Raw genomic sequence first — 10,268 nt, forward strand, 5'->3', positions numbered from 1 at the left:
GCAGCACTTTTGTTCTTTTTGGAAGCATAATTTCCTATCTAGCACATGCTTTTCCTGCTAGAACCCATTTTCTATTTGACAAACTACAGCCATGTGGATAAGAGTTATTAAAAGCATTAAAGCATTAACCTCTTGTAACCTCATTTTTCACTTTGTACACATACATAAGTGTTTAATCGAATTGAAGTTAAACACTGAAAAGTTTGGGATACTTAAAGAGGCCAACTTTATACATTTTCTTCAGTTTATACTGAGTCACTCTGATAAGAAGCCAAAGGAATTAGAAAGAAGACTCCACGTATGGACAATGCTCGTCACTGTATTTGTAGGATAAGTTTTGCTGCTGCAGTTTTAAAAGAACTGCTCTATTTGTGGAGTTAGACTAAAATGTCAACTGATGAGAATTTCCAGTGTTCAAATGAGTTCAGTACTTCCAAGACATGGATGTCTTCTCCTGCACTAGATCACAAATGTTCTTTTTTTAGTTTAACAGATTATTTTTGTCACAGTGTTCTGTTGGGAGAGTGGTGAACCCAATCCTTGAGCCCGAGAGAATGCTACTTGGGTTCTGTGAGACACTAGCTACTTCTCCCTCGTCTTCACTTGCTGCATATCCCAGCCAGTGAGAATCTTAAGCAAGGATGCCTTATTTTCTGAAATGGAGAGTAAAAATAATATTAATAATGAATAATCATTAAAACCCAGCCAAAACTGAATGACTTCAAGTCAGATGGTATCAATGCATGGGATGAGAAGACTATTACACAGAATGATGTAGTTATATTGCGGCAGAGTGCTGTGCCCTCAGCTGCAATAATAATGGACTTGCTGATGCTCTGCTAGCTGTTCTAGTGGAGCTGTTCCTTTAGTGGACTGAGGGTGTGTCTACACTGCACCCTTACCTCAAAATAAGCTACGCAATTTGTGTTACACAAATTGCGTAGCTTATTTCGAGGTAATTTTGAAATAAAGCACTACTCTGAAATGTCCTTAACCCTTGTGCAATGAGGTTTACAGGGACTTTGGAATAGCAAGCCCATTATACTTCAAAATAATGGGCACACTCAAAAGACGTAGAATAGCTATTTTGGGATACTTCTAGTATCCCAAAATAGTGCTGTAGTGTAGATGTAGCCTCAGTCAGACTAGAGTTAGAATTCTTGGCACTGACATTCTGAATGGTTCTTAAAGTTATATGTGCTGTTTGTAGGATATAGAATCATAGAAACATACAGTACTAGAAGTGGAAGGGATCTTGAGAGATCATCAAGATCTCACGGCAGGACCATCTAGATCAGGGCTACTCAACATGCAGCTGATGGGCCGCATGCGGCCCACCACCCATTTGTGGCCCACAGGTGGGAGTCAAAACAAAAAAGTAGTCAATGTAATGGTCTTCTGTTGCTATGCGGTTTAGTAGTTACATGTCTGGACTGTCATTGCTGATGAAAAGTTCTGTCATATGGGTGGAAATCAGGTAACTATTGCATTGTATTAATATCAGCAGAACTGACTTAAATGGGACTTGTGTGTTGTGTAGTCTTGCCTTAATTTTTGCATTCATGCCTGTCAGTGTGAAAGCTATTTGCATGTATATGCAACCACACTTAAGTTGTAGCCCTTGGCATGTGATGAGAGTATCATTGTGGCCCCCAGTGCTTCCAAAGTTAAGTAGCTCTGATCTAGATCACCCGATAGATGTCTATCCAAACTGCTCTTAAATATCTCCAGTGATGGAGAGTCCACCACCTCCCTGGGCAATTTATTCCAGTGTTTAACCAACCTGACAGGGAGTTTTTCCTGATGTCCAGCCTAAACCTCCTTTGCTGCAGTTGAAGCCCATTGCTTCTTATCCTATTATCAGAGGCCAAGAAAACAATTTTTCTTCTTCCTCCTAACACCCTTTTAGATACTTCAAAACTCCTATCATGTCCCCTCTCAGTCTTCTCCTTTCTAAACTAAAAAAAACCCAATTCTTTCATTCTTCCCTTATAGCTCATGTTCTCTAGACCTTTAGTCATTTTTAATCAAATAGCTCATTGCAGAGTCTCCTGACTATGGGACTACACATCTATGAACCCCATACGTTCTTTGAATTCAAGGATGAACTCTTCCTTATGCTAGGCCAGTGATCACCAACCAGTCGATGGGGATCTACTGGTAGATCTTGGAGCCTCTGACAGGTGATCCTGACTGGTTTGGCCAAGAGGCTACCAAGTGCCAGCACTTCAGCTGCTCCTCCCCCCACTGCTGCTCATCTTCTGCCCTTTGCCTTGCAACTGCCCCGCCCCCTGGGGAGCCCCTGCTTTCTATGGAAGGGAAGGGTGGGAGAGGAGGGCACTTATGTCAAGGTGACCCCTCCCACTCTGTATCCTTTCTCCACAAAGCAGAGAGGGGGCACAACAGGACTTGGGATGGACTTTGCTGGATGCTTTGGGAGTGGTGCAGGACTAGGGCAGGGGTGAACCTGCCTTAGCCCCACCGCCCAGGAACCACTAGAAGTGCTTAGCTGGAGCCCACATCCCAAACTCCTACCCCAGTCATGAACCCCCTCCTGCACCCCAAGCCCTTGCTCTAGTCCCGAGTACCCCTGTATCCAAATGCTGTCCCAGAGCCTGCACCTAGAACCCCCTGTCACCCCAACTGCCTGTCCCAAGAGCAACTCAGAGGCCCTCTCACACAGGGCCGGCTTTAGGAAGTGCGGGGCCCAATTCAAACAATTTCGACGGGGCCCCGCAGCAATTTTGGTTGAGCAAAAAAAAAAAAAAAAAAAAAAAAAAAAAAAGCACACAAAAGTTTCAACGGGGGGAGGCAAGAATTTTTTTAATTGAGCAGCAAAAAAAAAAAAGGGGGCAAAAAAAATCCCCCGCCAATACATACACATACACACACACACACACACACACCCCCCCCCCCTCCTGTGGGGGGAAAACCCTGCGCTAAACTCACACCTCCTGTGGTGCAGGCAGCCGATGCTCTCCTGCTCCAGGGCCGGTAGGGGCGTCAGATATGTATAATTTTTGGTGGTGCCCCATTAGCCACACCCCCTGACCCATTAACCACACCCCAATCCCAATTAGCCACACCCTCTGACCCCTGTTAACCATGCCCTGACCTCCATTAGCCACAACCTTTGACCCCCGTTAACCAGGCCTCTGGAGGTAACACGCTCGGGGCAAGATGGACACATGACCAGAAGTAAAAGGTGTCATGTCACCCCCTCGAAGGGCTTTTCCCACCATCCTCCTACCAAGAGGGATTAGTTTGCCCCCACCAAACTCCCTCATGCAACTACACTGCAACTGCATTAACCCCATGTGTGTGACATTAACGCGGGGGCAGAGAGGCTGGGGGAAGTGTTCCCTCTAACCCTATGTCTACACTTGTGGCTTCTTGCGCAAGTACAGCCATTCTTGTGCAAGAACCCACAGAGCATCCACACTGCCCGCCTGCTCTTGTGCAAGGAAATTTACAGTATGACATGGTAAGAGAGGGTGTCTTGCGCAAGAGATACGCTCTTTTCTAACAGGTGTAAGCTCTTGCGCAAGAGGGCAGTGTGGATGCTCGGCAGGGATTTCTTGCGCAAGAAACCCCTATGGCTAAAATGGCCATCGGAGCTTTCTTGCTCAAGAGAGCGTCCACACTGCCATGGATGCTCTTGCACAAAAGCACAGCTCGCACATGGCAGTGTGGACATGCTCTTGCGCAAGACTTCTTGCACAAGAGCCCTTGTGCAAGATGTTCTTTCACAAGAAGCCGCCCGTGTAGACATAGCCTAAGAGTTTCCTCCCATGAGCAGAATGGATTTTGTGTTGCGCACCAGCACTGAGTTCATGTGGCTTGATTGGATGTATCACTGTGGCACCCAAGTTATTAATAAATATTTTATAAACCTTTACCTTCTTCCTGCTGCCATGTCTCCTCCCCTTGCTCCATCAGCTCCCCTGGTGTCTGCTGCCTCCCAATCCCTCACCCTCCTCTGCTGTCCTGACTCCTGCCCTTCTCACTGCCCTCAGCCCTCATGCGACCTGACCCCCTCCACCAGCCCTTCTCTCCCTCTTGTGCCCACTCATCCAGTAGCCCCACTCTGATCAGGTGACCTACCCTGCCTCATCCCCTCTTCTAACACCTCCTTCTATACACCTGCCCTGCCTCTCTCCTCTGGTCCTGGTCCCTCCCCTGCAGGTGTCTGACCTTCTGCTTCACTCCAAGAATCCCCTGGCACCTGCACCTTCCCTTAGCCCTGAACCCTCCTGGTGCCTTCCCCTTCCGTTACTACCCCGCCCCCTTTTTCCCTGATGCCCACCCCCTCACCACTCTGCCCTGTTCCCCTCCTGCCCCTCTGTGCCCTCACACATGACTTGCTCCATCCCCACCCTCTCATGCCCACCCCTTCTTTCAAGCCTTCTCCTAGCACCTCCCCCTCCCGCCTCTAGCCCCCAATGCCCTTCCCCTCTTCTCTCTTCTCCCAGCATCACCCTGTCACCCTCCCACTGACACCTCCCCTCCTGCCTTTTTCCTCATTGTCTGCACTTGACCCCTGGCATTTGTCTCTCCTCCACCCTGTCTCTTGGTGCCTTCCTCTGCCCCCTTCCCCCTCCCCCTCCGCACAAGACCCTTCCTCTCACCCCTCTCCCCCTCCACACAAGCCCCTTCCTCTCCCATCCCCTTCTCCTAGTTTTCCCACTCCCTTACTTTCTGCCTTCCACTTTGCAGGGCCGGAGTCTGCACTCGGGCCCCGCACTCCAAACCCGGAGCTGCTAGGCCACACCGTGCTGAGCACTTTTAAATTCCTGGACTGTGACATCATGTGATGCCAAGGTGTCCTCCCCGCCCACCTGAGAACGCTGTGCATGGCAGCAGCAGCAGAAGCCAGTGAGAGGGAGCCGCACTGAGAGACACGCATGGCAGGGGGAGAGGGGGGGAAATGCTCTGGGGGCGGGGTGGATGTGCGGGGGCGCTGGCAGGTGGGGGCTGGGGCCGACTCCAGGCAGAGCCAGGGGAGAGACCCAGCTCCACATATTGCTGGAGCAGGGCCCCAGCTCTGAATAGTAACTCGCCACCCATAGTGCCCGGCACTCTTCTGGGTTCAGGGTGCGGGGCCCCTTTAAGTGTGGGGCCCGAATCGGGGGAATCGGTTGAATCAGCCTAAGGCCAGCCCTGCTCTCACACTCCTGATCCCTTAATGCAAGACCAGAGCCTTCACCCCAACCCTCTGCCCCAGCCTGATGAAAGTGAGTGAGGATGGGCAAGAGAGGAACAAGGAGTGAGCAGGGTCTGGGCCTAGAAGGGGGAGAAGGAGGCAGGGTAAGGGTATTTATATTTGAGGTAGATCCTGGATTGCACTTATATTCAAAAAGTGATTTCATACTTAAAAAGGTTGGAAACCATGGTGCTAGGCAAACAGGCAAAGTACTGTTTTTTGTATATATGTACCAACATCCATTGCCCTCATAGAACCATATCAGATGTACTCCATATAACAGTTCAGGAGCTTTGCCAATTGGTATTGAGATGCAGTGACAGAGTTATAGGACACCCAGTATAGTAGAGGCTGCTACAGGTCAGACCTGAGATGCCTCAGCATGAGCAGAATTGAGATTGGATTAGGATTTGAACAGCAGCCAATGCTGTAGGGCAAGACAGAACTGAATTGAGAGAGTTGGGAGCCTAGGACTGTCCTCACTCCGAGTACAATAGATCAGGATTATGATGCATTGATAGAGTAATAGGTTGGGAGGGGTGTGCTTAGAATAGGTCTGAGGGGCACTATGCCCATCTGAGATCAGTGCCATCATTCTTTCACCTTCTCTATTTCTGTAATTATAAAACACCTATAGTATCACTATAGCAAGTCTGAGCATTCATGATTGTACTAGGTTTACCCAACATGAAATAGGAAAGCAGATACTAAAAGTATTCCAAGCTTAACATTCAGCAATAAAATAACTAAGAAAAGTGCTCAGAAAGTAACAGAAAACTATGCTGTAAAATTTGGTAAATTTAAAAGTTTCTACTTCCAAAAAAGACCTGTTGCAGTCAAAATAAAATTACTTTTTCCAGGAATGCCAAATGAGTCACTATTATGTTTTTAATTATATAAATATTGCACTAGTGCTCGAAATATGGCTGCTTGGATTATCCCTAATTGACTGGTAAGAAAATCCTGAAATTCAGTTGTTGGTCTGTAATTGTCTTATTCAGCAACTCTTGACTAGGCTCTTTAGAATTTTTGTCTTTGTCATGTCCAATAAAAAGTGTCCTAAATGATTATTCTGTATCTCTGTTTAAAGGTTTTGAAACATTAAGGGGTAAATTATTTAAGTATTGAAGATTTAACTCACTACAGTCAATGGGAATCCTCTGACTAAAAACCTGCCTTATGCATAGAAAAAAATATTTTGGTGCCAATAATGGAAAGCTAAAAGCCCTGTAGAACAAAGGTACATTAAGCTTCAAGGACAGTAAATGTCACTAACAATCACTTCACTTAGCAAATGAGTAACAAAGAACCAAGTCAGCATAACAGAAATTCTGTTATTTTAACTTGAGTGGAGGATGTTTACTGTGAAAAGGAACAAACAGGAATATTAGATAAGATGATGGATAAACAAAACTCAGCCTAGAATTTATCAAACAGTGTGTAAGGGGGTATTTAAATAAGTAACCAGAACCCCCTTGGGTCAAGGATGTGTGCCCTGCTACAAATATACAACATTACCTGACATTGGTATTCATTACATACTAGCTTAAGTAGTAAATACTAAGTCAAAATTATCCCAGTAGAATTCCCTTAGCTGAATGTTACATCGGGGATTAAATTGATTTACTATATTTAAAAAAAACCACAATATTTTAAAATTGCTTATATTTCAACGTTCTTAATTAGGGAAAATGTATTGTGGTCATTTGCACTAAGTTTTATTTTCTCTAGACAAAAGCATGGTAAAAGGACTGTTTGTTTTTATTATGTTTTTCAAGGCTATTTCTGTAGCCAGTGTGTACAGTAGGGGAAGAACAACCCTAAGAAACTTTTTTCTGAGAAATCTCAGTTTGTTTATGTCAGTGGGCTCGCCCCTGTCTCGGGGTTGCCACCCCCATCCGGGGCCTAACTCGGCCCGTCTGGGCCTAGCCCTCAAAGTACCCTGCCCCTCTCGTAGGGGAAATACGGCCCACCGGCCTAGTCCCAAAGTACAATGCCCCTGTGCTAGGGGAAATACGGCCTCCCGGCCTAGTCCTCAGTTTGCAGGCCCGGAGGCCTAGTCCACAGTTTGCAGTTTGTTACCCTGCTCCCACGTGCCAGGGTCTCAGGCAGCAGGGGTAGGGGGGTCCGGGCCCTCCCTCTCCACCAGACCCCGACCCAGGGCCCTAGTAGTTTCGGGAGGTTCCCACCATTGGCTCAGCGGGGGCTCCTCCCCGCAACGCCCCGAGCCCTCAGGGGCTTCTCCAGCTCCCTGCCCTGGGTCGCTTCCTACCCCCTGCTCGCAGCCGGCCGCATCCCACCTGTCGGCGTCGGTCGACGGGCTGTAGCGGTCCTCCCCCTGGCAGCTGCAGAGTTGGCGGAGTCCGGTCCAGTGCTCGGGTCATGGGGGGTCGGTCGGCAGCTCCGGCGTTGGGGCCGAGCCCGGCAGAGGCCCGGCAGCAGCACGCTCAGCTCCCCTGGCAACTCCCTCTCTGGCCAGTGGTCGCTAGCTCCTGCTCGGGTCACAGTCTGCCCCTTCTGAGCAGGCCAGCAGCCTTTTATACCTTTGCTCCCTTTGGAGCATGCCCAGTAGGGCTGTGTGGGTGGGGCCCTCTCCGCCCCCGGCCCCAGGTGGTTTCCCTGGGCTTGAGTGCGGGGCGGGGCCACCCCGTCACAGTTTAGAAAATACATTTTCTAGTTCAAGAGACTCAGTCAAAAAATATATGTATTTATACACAACCTATTAAGTGAACTAAACCAGATAAATGTTTGGGTCATCTTTATGCAGGAACATAACCACAAAATTTCCACAAAAATTACACCTAGGCAGCCCTACAGAATGGGATTATTTGTAAACCTGTGTTTAGCAATAGCTTTACTTACCAAAATTCTAGATTTCTGTGTTGCCAATGGTTCAAAGGCATCATTCACCACGTCAATGAGCTCTTTCTTTCCATGGGCAGGTCACACAGACGAAAAAATTGTCATTATGTGCACATATTAAATATGTAATAATACAATAATACTTTGCACTTTCTTGCCTCTTCTTGACCAAGGAGCTCAAAGGCATGCCAAAAATTCACTAATTAGCCCACACCATGTGTAATAAGAAGGTTGGATCATCTTCATTTCACAGAAGCATAATCAGAGGCAGAAAGAAGTGAAGTGAATTGCCAAAGGTCACATAGCAAGCGTCTAGTGGATCTTCAACAGAACACAGTATCTGTGATTCCTAACTCCAAACTACTAGATCACATGCAACTTCCATAGCTAGGAATGAATCTAGTAGTCCTGACTCCCAATCCCTTGCCCTAGCCCTACCATTTCAATTAATACAACATTTTAAACTGTGAAATCATAGAAAACCTTTCTGCAGACTGTTTTGGTAATTCATGGCTGTCCTATCCATGTCCTGCTACATTTCACATAGTTTTTGTTATATTGGTGCTTTCTCCAAATATACCATGTCTCTAAGGAGACATCTACACAGCAGCGTTATTTCGGAATAACTCACGTTATTCCGAAATAACACAATGCACGTCTACACTACAAGCCTTTATTTCTAAATAATGTTAAACTGGAGGACTTCTTACTCCAACTCATGGTAACCCTGCTTCCATGAGGAGTAAGGGAAGCCGAAGGAAGAGTGTTCTTCCTTTGACTTCCAGCTGTGTAGACAGTGCCAAAAGTCAATTTAAGCTATTTTGACTTCAGCTGCGCTATTGACGTAGCTGAAGTTGCATAGCTTAATTCAACTTTAGCCCTGCTGTCTAGATGTACCCTAAGAGAATTTCCAGAACTATAGTCAGTTAGGAGAACTTTATGACATTCTCAGTCTCCCACTATCCCTATCATTGCAAATAGACTGTAGGAGGGATGGTCCAGTGGTTGGGGCACTGGCTTACAACATAAGAGACTTGTGTGCCATCCACTGCTCCACTGGGGACTTTCTAGATAAGTTTAGGGAAATTACTTAGCCTCAGTTCTCTATGGAAATGATAATAATAATTTCCTATCTCACAGGGTGTTGTGACGCTAAATATGTTAAAAGATTATTAAGTGCTTTGTCGTCTGATGAAAAATAGTAGAGAAGAATGGACCATTATTTTTATGATCTTTACAGTGTATCATCACAAGGTAAAGGTCTCTGTGAAAGCTTCTTGGGATCCTGAGAAACACCATGACCATTCATGGCAAAGGACAAGCAACAATAAAAGCCACAAGAGCAAGTGTTAGAAAAAATGGGGACTAATCTGGTTACGATAGGTATGAAATAAAAGCTACCAAAAAAAGGAAATGTCTCTACACAAGAGCCTTCTGCAAACCTGATTGCAAGGCCTTTTGTTATCATTTAAAACAGACAAAATGCTGAACTAAGCACAAAGTGGGGGTGAGGAAGGACAGGACTTCCAAACTTTCCCAATTGAGCCTTGAGATTTTAGAGCTCTGCAATTGGGCAGAATGTGTGGGGGCTCAGTTCTGTTTTGTCGGTAATGGTTTCCTGGACCTTGTAATGCAGGAATGGGAAACCTACAGTCCACATCTGCCCCAGAGCTTGCCTGGATTTGGCCATCGGGTCTTGGAGCTCTGCAGCAGGATGAGCAGGCACTGGTGCTGCTGGCAGTGGCAGGTGGAAACACCAAGCCTTGTGGGCTGGATCCACGCAAGCTGCGGTTTGCCTCCTGCCTGCAGGCTCTGCTTGTGGAGGTGGGAGGGAGAATGACAGGAGTAGTGTGTGGGGAGTAGAGCTGGTCAGCACCCGACAGTACAGCTGACCTACCTGTCCCCTTCCACTCACATGCCACCTACCCTCATTCCACTCCTGCACCCTCGCTCTTTCAGCCCATACACAACCCCCAGCCCGCACACTGATCCCCAGAGCCTGAAGGGCCCATAAATCTCTAAACCCCAGGCCTCCCAAAGTGAATCTGACGCTGGAGACCAGCCCTGAGCTCGCGGGGCTGGCGTGCACGGGGAACCCCGGCACCGCAGGCCATGAGGCGAGTGTGTCTCTTTTTCCCGTTCATCAGTCGGGGGCGCGTCCGAGAGTCTTGTGTTTGCTCCTCACTTGCATGTCGCCCTCCCG

At 47.4% G+C, this 10,268-nt stretch overlaps 1 protein-coding gene across 1 annotated transcript in view; it reads right to left on the reverse strand.

Moving 5' to 3' along the window:
- Nucleotides 1–7,844, reverse strand: part of LOC102449041 (bile acid receptor-like) — a 47,140-nt gene extending 39,296 nt beyond the window's left edge. The window contains exon 1 of the mRNA XM_006118805.5: nucleotides 7,504–7,844. The gene's annotated coding sequence lies outside the window, so the exon portion shown is untranslated. The remainder of the gene's footprint in view (nucleotides 1–7,503) is intronic.
- Between the last annotated feature and the right edge of the window lie 2,424 nt (nucleotides 7,845–10,268).

Source organism: Pelodiscus sinensis, chromosome 27 (genome assembly GCF_052426305.1).
Source record: "Pelodiscus sinensis isolate ZL-2025 chromosome 27, ASM5242630v1, whole genome shotgun sequence".
NCBI lineage: Eukaryota > Metazoa > Chordata > Testudines > Trionychidae > Pelodiscus > Pelodiscus sinensis.